This window comes from Salvelinus namaycush, chromosome 19, assembly GCF_016432855.1.
Source record: "Salvelinus namaycush isolate Seneca chromosome 19, SaNama_1.0, whole genome shotgun sequence".
Classification (NCBI taxonomy): Eukaryota; Metazoa; Chordata; class Actinopteri; order Salmoniformes; family Salmonidae; genus Salvelinus; species Salvelinus namaycush.
The window spans coordinates 4,546,971-4,560,652 of record NC_052325.1 but is presented as its reverse complement, the minus strand read 5'-3'; the positions used below and the strand labels follow the sequence as shown (position 1 = coordinate 4,560,652).

General features: G+C 42.8%; 1 pseudogene; it reads right to left on the bottom strand.

Annotated features, from left to right (window-relative positions):
* Window positions 1-2,117: 2,117 nt before the first annotated feature.
* On the bottom strand, window positions 2,118-12,574 carry LOC120063715 (annotated as a pseudogene).
* Window positions 12,575-13,682: the final 1,108 nt, after the last annotated feature.

The window sequence follows — 13,682 nt, the reverse complement described above, 5'->3', positions numbered from 1 at the left end:
GACCTCCATATCACTGCTCATTATGTTCGCATATTTAGCAAGCATCAGGTCTTACAACTTCAAGTCCATTGCTAGCAAGCAGGCTTCTAAACTGCAAGGTACTCAGCACTTCACAGAACAGTGGCACCTGGGGCTGTGTTTACACAGGGAGCCCAATTAAGATATACTGTATATTTTTTTTCACTAACTGGTCTTTTGACCAATCAGATCAGCTCTTTTGCTTATAATTGGGCAAAAGATCAGAATTGGGCTCTGTGTAAACGCAGCCCTTGTTGTGAGAAGAATTCAGATATGCCAAGTGTTGACTTGAGCAGAAGTTATTTTAAGCCAAAGTGCATACCAGAGAGAGCAGCTGTCACAAGCCAGCCTCAAACAGGAAGGAGAATATCAAAGGACATTCAAACCAGGAAGTTTTTGGAGGGTGACAGGAAGTAAAGTCTGCCTATGTGTATATAGTTATGGCGTTGGTATGGTTCAGCATGAAATTAGGACAGTATTGCATCCTTAAACGGCAATCCCCAGTTGAAGCAAAGCTTTTATCTCGTCCCCATTTCACTAAAATGCTGAGGGATGGGGCTGGAAAAATGTAATCACTCTTAAATGTAGTTAGAACTATGTACGCAAGGACTGACCATTCATGATATAAAAATGTGTTTTAACCATGTTGAGGCTATATAGGGTTTACATTTACTTTGTTTTTATTCCAATGTTTGTAAACAATCTTATATTTTGGTTTCTGGTTGGGTACATTTCAACTAAGCTCAGGGGGCATTTATAGTTGAAGTTTACATACACTCAGGTTGGAGTCATTATAACTTGTTTTCAACCACTCCACAAATTTCTTGTTAACAAACTATAGTTTTGGCAAGTCGGTTAGATCTACTTTGTGCATGACACAAGTTTTTCCAACAATTGTTTACAGACAGATTATTTCACTTATAATTCACTGTATCACAATTCCAGTGGGTCAGAAGTTAACATACACTAAGTTGACTGTGCCTTTAAACAGCTTGGAAAATTCCAGAAAATTATGTCATGGCTTTAGAAGCTTCTGATAGGCTAATTGACATCATTTGAGTCAATTGGAGGTGTACCTGTGGATGTATTTCAAGGCCTACCTTCAAACTCACTGCCTCTTTGCTTGACATCAAGTGAAAATCAAAAGAAATCAGCCAAGACCTCAGGAAGAAACTGTAGACCTCCACAAGTCTGGTTCATCCTTGGGAGCAATTTCCAAACGCCGAAGGTACCACGTTCATATGTACAAACAATAATATGCAAGTATAAACACCATGGGACCACGCAGCCATCATACCGCTCAGGAAGAAGACGTGTTCTGTCTCCTAGAGATAACCACACTTTGGTGCGAAAAGTGCAAATCATCCCAACCGTGAAGCACGGGGGTGGCAGCATCATGTTGCGGGGGTGCTTTGCTGCAGGAGGGACTGGTGCACGTCACAAAATAGACAGCATCATGAGGATGGAAAATTGTGGCTATATTGAAGCAACATCTCAAGACATCAGTCAGGAAGTTAAAGCTTGGTCGCAAATGGGTCTTCCAAATGGACAATGACCCCAAGCATACTTCCAAAGTTGTGGCAAAATGGCCTAAGGACAACAAAGTCAAGGTATTGGAGTGGCCATCACAAAGCCCTGACCTCAATCCTATAGAAAATCTGTGGGCAGAACTGAAAAAGTGTGTGCAAGCAAAGAGGCCTACAAACCTGACTCAGTTACACCAGCTCTGTCAGGAGGAATGGGCCAAAATTCACTCAACTTATTGTGGGAAGCTTGTGGAAGGCTACTTGAAACATTTAACCCAAGTTAAAGGCAATGCTACCAAATACTAATTGAGTGTATGTAAACTTCTGACCCATTGGGAATGTGATGAAAGAAATTAAATCTGAAATAAATCTACTATTATTCTGAGTTTAAATGTACTTGGCTAAGGTGTATGTAAACTTCTGACTTCAACTGTATATTCTTCAAGAATCAATGGGTACATATGATTAATTTATAAGTATAAAAATGGATGTAACCACTGCAGATTGCCCCTTTAACACTACCTATACAATTAATTTAATTGTGTTTCCTCCTGCCATATAAAAACAAAGTCATTTTGCATAGGACATATATTTAATTCTAATCAGCAGAACAAGATTCACATCATTCAGAAAATCTGAGCATTAAGCCAACACATTTCACTCAGTGGAACACCATCCTTGCAGCGATCACATCTTTCATTCAGGTTGCAGTATAAATACAAACAAGAGAAATATCCCAGGTCTCCTTCCGGACAGCCGGCCACCAACGACACACTGCAAAAGGAGAACAGAGGAGCGTCAACTTCAGCACATATAAACCAATTCATATAGCAGTCAGACCATCTGAAATGTTGTAAATCCAATGTGACAAGGTTATGAATACTCTGATCAAAATAAAGAACAACACTACCAATATGCAAGCTTGTCCCCATCACTGCTTGCGAGCATCATTTAATAAATCACATGTAATCCAATTGATCTGCTTTAAGTCAATCCAAGAGAAACAAGCCCTGCACCACCAAAGGTTATTTGCTCTTATACATACACAAACACTACAGCTGTTGACATCAGCAGCTTGATCAACTTGAGCAGAAAAAAGGCAGAAAATGCTAACTTACAGAGGACACTGCAAAACCTGCAGAAGTTAGGGGCCTTATCCACAAAGCATCTCAGAGTAGAAAATTTGTTAGTTATAGAACTGTCATTCTCATTGAAAGCAGGTCTAAAAATCGGTAGATCTGTTCCATGAGCGCTATTTCTATACTTCCCTTAAGTTTCGTTTTTGCATCTTTTACTTTTGTACACCAGCTTAAAAAACAGCTGAAAATACTATATTTGTGGTTATTGAAAATATATTTCACAGCGGTTTAGACGGTTCAATGACTACCTACACTTGTTTTGTCAAAGTGAAATTAGGCAAACAGGAAATGGCAGATGGATTTCGGAATATTGTACCTTTAACTTTATTTTAATGTAGATTAAAATGACCTAATAGCAGGAGTGTTTATTACTGAATAGGGATGGATCGAAATTCACAGAATTGGTACCTGGAGGAAAATGTGGGAAGGTCATTAAATTTCAGTCAACTGGAGGGTTTAGTATTTTGTTTTTTTAATCTAGTCCAGGGGAGGGTCATGTAATTCGTAATTGATGAAATGTATATTTCTCAGTGTTTTAGAATGTATTGCTTATTAGAAGATGAGATAGATAGATAGATAGATAGATAGATAGATAGATAGATAGATAGATAGATAGATAGATAGATAGATAGATAGATAGATAGATGTACTGTTTATCGATGTGTGCTCAATGCCGCCCCTCATCTCTGATTCTCCACTGGGCACGCAATATCAAGTGAGTCTACAGTCTATTTAGTGTGGTCTAAATCAAATGATACATAGCCTACAGGCTACGAAGTACATGTGCGGAGAAGCACAGAGCAAAGTTATATTTCTAAGATAGCTGCTGGGATGGTGTAAATAAAACTAGTCTGCACTACACACTGCAATGGATATTCCAAACCTGAGCCCGGACTGCTCTGGCTGATCAAATCTAATTTTACTAGTCACATGCGCCGAATACAACAGGTGTAGACCTTACAGTGAAACACTTACAAGACCCTAACCGACAGTGCAGTTTCAAAAAATACGGATAAGAGATAAAAGTAACAAGTAATTAAAGAGGAGCAGTAAAAAATAATATATACAGGGGGGTGCTGGTACAGAGTCAATGTGCAGGGGCACCGGTTAGTTGAGGTAGTATGTAAATGGACCTAGACTTGGCGCTCCGGTACTGCTTGCTGTGTGGTAGCAGAGAGAACAGTCTATGACTAGGATGGCTGGAATCTTTGACAATTTTCAGGGCCTTCCTCTGACACCACCTGGTATAGATCCTGGATGGCAGGAAGCTTGGCCCCAGTGATGTACTGGGCCGTTCGCACTACCCTCTGTAGTGCCTTGCGGTCGGAGGCCGAGCAGTTGCCATACCAGTCAGGATGTTCTCGATGGTGCAGCTGTAGAACCTTTGAGGATCTGAGGACCCATGCCAAATCTTTTCAGTCTTCTGAGTGGGAATAGGTTTTGTTCCGCCCGAGTCATGACTGTCATGGTGTGCTTGGACCATGTTAGTTTGCTGGTGATGTGGACACCAAGGAACTGGAAGCTTTCAACCTGCTCCACTGCAGCCCTGTCGATGAGAATGGGCCGTGCTCGGTCCTCTTTTTCCTGTAGTCCACAATCATCTCCTTTGTCTTGATCACGTTGAGGGAGAGGTTGTTGTCCTGGCACCACACGGCCAGGTCTCTGACCTCCCTATAGGTTGTCTCGTTGTTGTCAGTGATCAGGTCTACCACTGTTGTGTCATCGGCAAATTTAATGATGGTGTTGGAGTCGTGCAGTCAAGAGTGAACAGGAGGGGGCTGAGCACGCACCCGAGGGGCTCCTGTGTTGAGGATCAGCGTGGCTTGTTGTTACCTACCCTTACCACCTGGGAGCGGCCCGTCAGGAAGTCCAGGATCCAGTTGCAGAGGGAGGAGTTTAGTCCCAGGGTCCTTAGCTTAATGATGAGCTTCGTCCCAGGGTCCTTAGCTTAATGATGAGCTTCGTCCCAGGGTCCTTAGCTTAATGATGAGCTTCGTGGGCACTATGGTGTTGAACGCTGAGCTGTAGTCAATTAATAGTATTCTCACATAGGTGTTCCTTCTGTCCAGGCGGGAAAGGGCAGTGTGGAGTGCAATACAGACTGCATCATCTGTGGATCTGTTGGGGAGGTATGCAAATTGGAGTGGGTCTAGGGTTTCTGGGATGATGGTGTTGATGTGAGCCATGACCAGCCTTTCAAAGCACTTCATGGCTACAGACATGAGTGCTACGGGTCGGTAGTCATTTAGGCAGGTTACCTTACTGTTCTTGGGCACAGGCACTATGGTGGTTTGCTAAAAACATGTTGGTATTACAGACTCGGACAGGGAGAGGTTGAACATGTCAGTGAAGATACTTCTAGTTGGTCAGCGCATGCTCGCAGTACACATCCTGGTAATCCGTCTGGCCCTGCGGCCTTGTGAATGTTGACCTGTCTAAAGGTCTTACATCGGCTGCGGAGAGCATAATCACACAGTCTTCCGGTACAGCTGGTGCTCTCATGCATGTTTCAGTGTTATTTGCCTCGAAGCGAGCATAGAAGTAGTTTAGCTCGTCCGGTAGGCTCGTGTCACTGAGAAGCTCTCAGCTGTGCTTCCCTTTGTATTCTGTCATGGTTTGCAGGCCCTGCCATATCCGACGAGTGTCAGAGCCGGTGTAGTAATAACTCGATCTTAGTCCTGTATTGACACGTTGCCTGTTTGTATAACGCTCCTTGAAAGTGGCAGCTCTAGCCTTTAGCTCAGTGCGGATGCTGCCTGTAATCCATGGTTTCTGGATGGGGTATGTACGCACGGTCACTGTGTCGACGATGTCGTCGATGCACTTATTGATGAAGCCAATGACAGATGTGGTGTACTCCTCAATGCCATTGGAGGAATCCCGGAACATATTCCAGTCTGTGCTAGCAAAACTGTCCTGGAGCTTAGCATCTGCGTCATCTGACCCCTTTTTAATTGATCGAGTCACTGGTGCTTCCTGCTTTAATTTTTGCTTGTAAGCAGGAATCAGGAGGATAGAATTGTAGTCAGATTTGCCAAATGGAGGGCAAGGGAAAGCTTTGTATGCATATCTGTGTGTGGAGTATAGGTGGTCCAGAGTTAATTTCCCTCTGGTTGCACATTTAACATGTTGATAGAAATTAGGTAAAACTGATTTAAGTTTCCCTGCATTAAAGTCCCCGGCTACTAGGAGCGCCGCCTCTGGGTGAGCGTTTTCTTGTTTGCTTATGATGGAAACAGATCATTCAATGCTATCTTGGTGCCAGCCTCTGACTGTGGTGGTATGTAAACACCTACAAAGAATATAGATGAGAACTCTCCCGGTAGGTAATGTGGTCTGCAGCTTATCATTAGAACGTATTTTTAGAGAATTTGGCAGTATGTCCAACCGGCCTCACAGACCACGTGTATGGTGTTGTGTGGGCGAGCGGTTTGCTGATGTCAACGTTGCGAACAGACTGCCGTATGGTGGCGGTGAGGTTATTGTATGGGAAGGTAGGCATAAGCTACAGACAACGAACACTATTTTATTTTATCAATGGCAATTGGAATGAACAGAGATAGTGTGACCAAATCCTGAGGCCCATTGTCGTGCCATTCACCCGCCGCATTCACCTCATGTTTCAGCAGGATAATGCACGCCCCCATTTCGCAAGGATCTGTACACAATTCCTGGATGCAGAAAATGTCCCAGTTATTCCATGGCCTGCATACTCACCAGACATGTGACCCATTGAGCATGTTTGAGATGCTCTGGATCGACGTGTAAGAAAGCGTGTTCCAGTTCCCGACAATATCCAGCAACTTCGCACAGCCATTGAAGAGTCGGAGGAAATAATTCCACAGCGTAGCTCTGGACACTACGCTGATAGACACAGCAAACCTTCTTGCCACAGCTCGCATTGATGTGCCATCCTGGATGAGCTGCACTACCTGAGCCACTTGTGTGGGTTGTAGACTCCGTCTCATGCTACCACTAGAGTGAAAGCACCGCCAGCATTCAAAAGTGACCAAAACATCAGCCAGGAAGCATAGGAACTGAGAAGTGGCCTGTGGTCACCACCTGCAGAAGCACTCCTTTATTGGGGGTGTCTTGCTAATTGCCTATAATTTCCACCTTTTGTCTATTCCATTTGCACAACAGCATGTGAAATTTATTGTCAATCAGTGTTGCTTCCTAAGTGGACAGTTTGATTTCACAGAAGTGTGATTGACTTGGAGTTACATTGTGTTGTTTAAGTGTTCCCTTTATTTTTTTGAGCAGTGTATATTTAATATTTTAGATTCTTCAAAGAAGCCACCCTTTGCCCTGATGACAGCTTTGCACACTCTTGGCATTCTCTCAGCCCGCTTCATGAGCTAGTCACATGGAATGCATTTCTTTACTTCTTAATGCGTTTGAGCCAATTAGTTGTGTTGTGACAAGGTAGGGGGGTATACAGAAGATAGCCCTATTTGGTAAAAGAACAAGTTCATATTATAGCAAGAACAGCTCAAAAAAGCAAAGAGAGGACTCCTGGGTGGCGCAGTGGTCTAAGGCACTGCATCGCTGTGCCACCAGAGACTCTGGGTTCGAGCCCAGGCTCTGTCGCAGCCGGCCACGACCGGGAGGTCCATGGGGCAACGCACAATTGGCCTAGCGTCGTCCGGGTTAGGGAGGGTTTGGCCGGTAGGGATATCATTGTCTCATCGCGCACTAGGGACTCCTGTGGCGGGCTGGGCGCAGTGCACGCTGACCAGGTCGCTAGGTGTACGGTGTTTCCTCCGACACATTGGTGTGGCTGGCTTCCGGGTTGGATACACGCTGTGTTAAGAAGCTTGGATTGTGTTTCGGAGGACGCATGGCTCTCGACCTTCGTCTCTCCCGAGCCCGTACGGGAGTTGTAGAGATGAGACAAGACAGTAACTTCTAACAATTGGATGGGGAGAAAAGGGGCGTAAAAAAAATAAAAAAAATAAAAAGCAGAGAGAAACTTTAAGACATGAAGTTCAGTCAATACAGAACATTTCAAGTGCAGTTGCAAAAACCATCACGTCGCTATGATGAAACTGGCTCTCATGAGGACTACCACAGGAAAGGAAGACCCAGAGTTACCTCTGCTGCAGAGAATAAGTTCATTAGAGTTACCATCCTCAGAAATTGCAGCCCAAATAAATGCGTCACAGAGTAACAGACATCTCAACACCAACTGTTCAGAGGAGACTGCATAAATCGGCCTTCATGGTCGAATTTCTGCAAAGAACCCACTACTAAAGGACACCCATAAGAAAAAAGACGTGCTTGAGCTATGAAACATGAGCAATGGACATCTGTCTTTTGGTCTGATGATTTTTGGTTCCAACTGCCGTGTCTTTGTGAGACGCAGAGTAGGTGAACGGATGATATCCGCATTTGTGGTTCCCACCATGAAGCATGGAGGTGGTGGTGTGATGGTGCTTTGCTGGTGACACTGAGAGATTTATTTAGAATTCAACGCACACTTATACAGCATGGCTACCACAGCATTCTGCAGCGATACGCCATCCCATCTGGTTTGCGCTTGGTGGGACTACCATTAATTTTTCAACAGGACAATGACCCAACACACCTCCAGGCTGTGTAAGGGCTATTTGACCAAGAAGGAGAGTGATGGAGTGCTGCATCAGATGAATTGGCCACAATCACCCGACCTCAACCCAACTGAGATGGTTTGGGATGATATGGACCGCAGAGTGAAGGTATGTAAATGTGATTTGACTTTTTAATTTCTAATAAATTAGCAACAATTTCTAAAAATCCATTTTTGCTTTGTCATTATGGGGTATTGTGGGTATTGTGTGTAGATTGATAAGGAAAAAGAATAATCCATTTTAGAATAAGGCTATAACGTAACAAAATGTGGGGAAAATCAAGGGGTCTGAATATGCATATCCGGATGCACTGTATATACCCACTAGATGACTGATGGGGGGGGGTTGCTGTGTTGATGCCACCATGTCTCCATCTTGGCAATCACCCACCACTGTAAAAAAAAAAAAAAAAAAAAAAAGTGGAAGCTATATAAATGCATGTATTAATGTCTACATTCGTTTGTGCAATATTAATTGTATTACAGACACAGGTTTAATACATACTTTTAAATTATATTGTGAGATTATTTCTTTCCCCCCTTTTAGTATAACTTTTGGAGACTACTAATGTTACTGTGCCCACTACAACAACAAAAATACGTGAAAACTTTGTGCATGAAATAATTAATTGAAATACTGTAGAATTCCATTCATTCCTATGCCCCTACTGTGGAGTGTCATATGGCCGACCAGTGGCTTCAATGCCTCTAAATGGCCAATACATAGAATCAGCAATCCGGGGTTTATATACAGTGCCTTCTGAAAGTTCAGACCCCTTGACTTTTTCCCCATTATGTAAGGTTACAGTCTCAAGTCTTCTTGGGTATGATGCTACAAGCTTGGCACACCTGTATTTGGGGAGTTTCTCCCATTCTTCTCTGCAGATCCTCTCAAGCTCTGAAGGGTGGATGGGGAGTGTCGCTGCACAGCTATTTTCAGGGTCTCTTCAGAGATGTTCGATCGGGTTCAAGTCCAGGCTCTGGCTAGGCCACTTAAGGACATTGAGATTTGTCCCAAAGCCACTCCTGCGTTGTCTTGGCTGTGTGCTTAAGGTCGTTTTCCTGTTGGAAGGTGAACCTTCACCCAAGTCTGAGGTCCTGAGCGCTCTGGAGCAGGTTTTTATCAAGGATCTCTCTGTACTTTATTCCGTTCATCTTTGCCTCAGACCTGACTAGTCTCCCAGTCCCTGCCGCTGAAAAACATCCCCACAGCATGATGCTGCCACCACCATGCTTCACCGTAGGGAAGGTGCCTGGTTTCCTCAAGATGTGACGCTTGGCATTCAGGCCAAAGTGTTCCATCTTGGTTTCATCAGACCAGAGAATCTTGTTTCTCATGGCTCAGAGTCCTTTAGGTGCTTTTTGGCAAACTCCAAGCGGGCTGTCATGTGCCTTTTACTGAGGAGTGGCTTCCGTCTGGCCACTCAACCATAAAGGCCTGATTGGTGGAGTGCTGCAAAGAAGGTTGTCCTTCTGGAAGGTTCTCCCATCTCCACAGAGGAACTCTAGGGCTCTGTCAGAGCGACCATGACCAAGACCCTCCCCCAATTGCACAGTTTGGCCAGGTGGCGAGCTCTAAGAAGAGTCTTGGTGGTTCCAAACTTCTTCCATTTAAGAATGATGGAGGCCACTTTGTGCTTGGGGACCGTCAATGCTGCAGAACTGTTTTGGTACTCTTCCCCAGATCTGTGCCTCGACACAATCCTGTCACGGAGCTCTACAGACAATTCTTTCGACCTTATGGCTTGGTTTTTGCTCTGACATGCACGGTCAACTGTGGGACATTATATAGAAAGGTGGGTGCCTTTCCAAATCATGTTCAATCAATTGAATTTACCACAGGTAGACTCCAATCAAGTTGTAGAAACATCAAGGATGATCAATGGAAACAGGATGCACCTGAGCTCAATTTTGAGTCTCATAGCAAAGAGTCTGAATACTTTTGTAAATAAGGTATCTTTAAAAAAATATTTATCCATTTGCAAAAATGTCTAAAAAGCTGTTTTCACTTTGTCATTATGGGCTAGTGTGTGTAGATTGCTGAGGATTTTTTGTATTTAAAAAAAATCCATTTTAGATTAAGGCTGTAACGTAACAAAATGTGGAAAAAATCAAAGGGTCTGAATACTTTCCGAAGGCACTGTTCATCATTGGTTATTCCCCATCATTTGCCACTTGGTCAATGAGCATCATCACCAGCTTTCCTTTGTTGTACCTTACTCAAACTGTTGTGATTACCAGCTGAGAAAGTTTTGGGAGTTGATTTATTCCTGGCTCAGTTTGTGTCTGAGCAGTGTTTTAACATCATCCTAAAATCTACTCAGAGTTGTTCTTGTCTGAAAACTGGCTTTAACAGGATTTCTAGGACGTTTGAGCCATTTTGAGGATACGGGACACATCTCGGGCAGAATGTTATTTTCACAACATAGGCACTACAAGTGAGGCTAAATTAATACTCGAGCTGTGCGTCACGACATGCAAGATCAATAGACATATTTGAGACTCACCGACCACTTATTATATGGAGTTATATTAAATCTTGAATCCAAGCGCCCTCATACAATCCTTATGTGCCTCGATGAGATCTGTGCAACTTTCTTCACCCTTCTCAATGATGCTGAAACAGAGGAAATTGTCATCAGCAACTGCATCAGTGGAAGCTCCTCAGAGAAGGAAGGGGAGGACCATCCTCCTCAGTGAATTTCATAAAAATTGTAAAATATTGAAAAAGTTATCCTTTTTAGATAAAACTATACTAATTATATTAACGTCACCAAATAATAGATTAAAACACACTGTTTTGCAATGAAGGTCTACAGTAGCCTCAACAGCACTCTGTAGGGTAGCACCATGGTGTAGCCGGAGGACAGCTAGCTTCCGTCCTCCTCTGGATACATTGACTTCAATACAAAACCTAGGAGGCTATTGGTTCTCACCCCCCTCCATAGACTTACACAGTAATTATGACAACTTCCAGAGGATGTCCTCCAACCAATCAGAGCTCTTGCAGCATGAACTGACATGTTGTCCACCCAATCAAAGGATCAGAGAAAAAATCTAGTACTGAAAGCATAAGCTACAGCTAGCTAGCACTGCAGTGCACAAAATGTGGTGAGTAGTTGACTCAAAGAGAGAGAAATACAATTTTTGAGTTAACAAATGTGTTTCTTCAAAAATGAAGGAGTTTTTTTTATCACTTTCAGTTTCACTTACTTAGCAAGCAAATGCCATGTTAGCTAGCTGGCTATGACTATCCAACACAACACTGGAAGTCTACCAAGTAGAGCTGTTCTTGGTTTTATTAATTTATTGCCACCGGGGTCCGCCAGTGTAACTGCTTACTGACTATACACTAACGTTACTGCATGATTGTAGAGGGTTTAGTAACGCATTAGGTCTATTAGCTATGTTGACTAGGACTTTACTTTAGCTAATATGGGGACAACGATGTAGGCTGCACGTAGCGGTTATGACATGGTTTGGCTTGTAAATGTTTTTTCACCTGGTCACATACAGCTGATGTGTTGTTCATTGAAGTTCACAAACGAAGGGAAAAGGTGATAGGAGTAGAGTACATAGAGGCAAGAATGAATACAACGTGGCTGCTATGAAAGTGAACTGTGTTTATGCGTGATCAGGGGTGTATTCATTCCTCTGATTCTTTTGAAAAACGTTTCTTAAACGGAAAAGAAAACGAAACAGGGATAAAAATACTCATTTGTCCAATAGAAACTCTTGTTTGCAACTGTTGGACTAATGATTACACCCTAGATAATCTAGAAGCAGGCAAGAGTGTGCAAGGCGGTATTGAATGTGTCACTGTCTGTCCGTGTGTCACTATCATCTCAAATTTCTCTCTCAACCGGTGTACGTTGTAAACTTTCCTTCATAAGCCAGGTTGTAGCAACCTCATGATGGGTATAGGGAAAATTTGAGTATCATGTAGTTGCCTAAACCTATTGATGTTACATTGAACTGGGTGAATGGAATATGAATGACAGTCATCCAACATGATGTAATAGAAATAATCCCATGCTCGTGTAAAAACAAAATCGTCCTCCCTCATCATAAACGGCACAGACCGCCACTGAACTGCATACTCCAGAGAAGACAGTCCACGAGAAACTTTCACTTTACAAGTATAATGCAATTCAAGTTCCAATACATGTAAACCTACCAAACATCCCTGACTTTCTTCGTCTCAGGGCACGCACAACAGGGTTTCAGTGGTTTCTTCTCTGTGCCCTCATTGGCCCGACGCTGGCAGCAGACATGGAGGACATTTTTCAGCCTGTAAAATAAACAGTGTAAGCGATTAGCTGCATGGCATCATCATAAAACGGTCAATGTTCTCTCGTATCCTTGGAACGTCCCTACCCCTAACCATATTAAGCGTCAACTTCAAAATTGGGTAGGGATGTCCCAAGGATCCCGGATAGAACGGACCATCATAGAATGCAGAGTGAAAATGGGGCCAACTTTACACGAGAAGATACTCTGCTAACGTTACATGTGTTACAAAGTAACAGTTCCTAATATATTTGCTAGCTTCCCAAATTGATGGCAACATCGTGATTGTAGGTAGTTATTTAACTAAAGACAAACACAGTTTCCTATAGCTGATGTCACATTATAGGCAACTTAATATCACGTAGAAATTCAACTTGCAAACCCATAGTTAGCCATCTGCTAGAACCAAAACTATATGTCTAGGCTAGTTATCTAGCTAACGTTAGCTAACATACAAAGCTATATTTTCGAAAAACATTAGCTTGTAATACTGTATGTCAAGATCACTCGTACTGGATTATTTAAGAGCAGAGCACAATTAAACATTCAGTAGAGAAGATATTTAACAACACACTAGCGAAAATAATCCTTATGTAACATACTTAGCTAGCTAGCTGTTATGCCTTCATGCGCATGGATGCCGATTTATGTGTGTCCTTCCTTATACAACACGGCGTAGCCAGGTATGTTTTTGATGGTTACGCTAAGATTTCTGGGACATTACATTTTAATTTCCAAGCTGCAACAAATTGACAAGTGTAAGTCATTCCACTCATCTTTGCTTCTACCAGGGGCGCAACTTTCACCGGGAGGTGAAATTGCATATTTGTCCCCCCCAGTTTTATCATTGCACTGTGATACACAACGCAGCACCCGTGTGCTTTAGGACCATCAAATCAAATGTTATTGGTCACATACACATGGTTAGCAGATGTTACTGTGGGTGTAGCGAAATGCTTGTGTTCCTAGCTCCAACAGTACAGTAGTATCTAACAATTTACAACAATACACACAAATCTAAAGTAAAATAATGGAATTAGGAAATATATAAATATTAGGACGAGCAATGTCAGAGTGGCATTACAGTAGAATAGAATACAG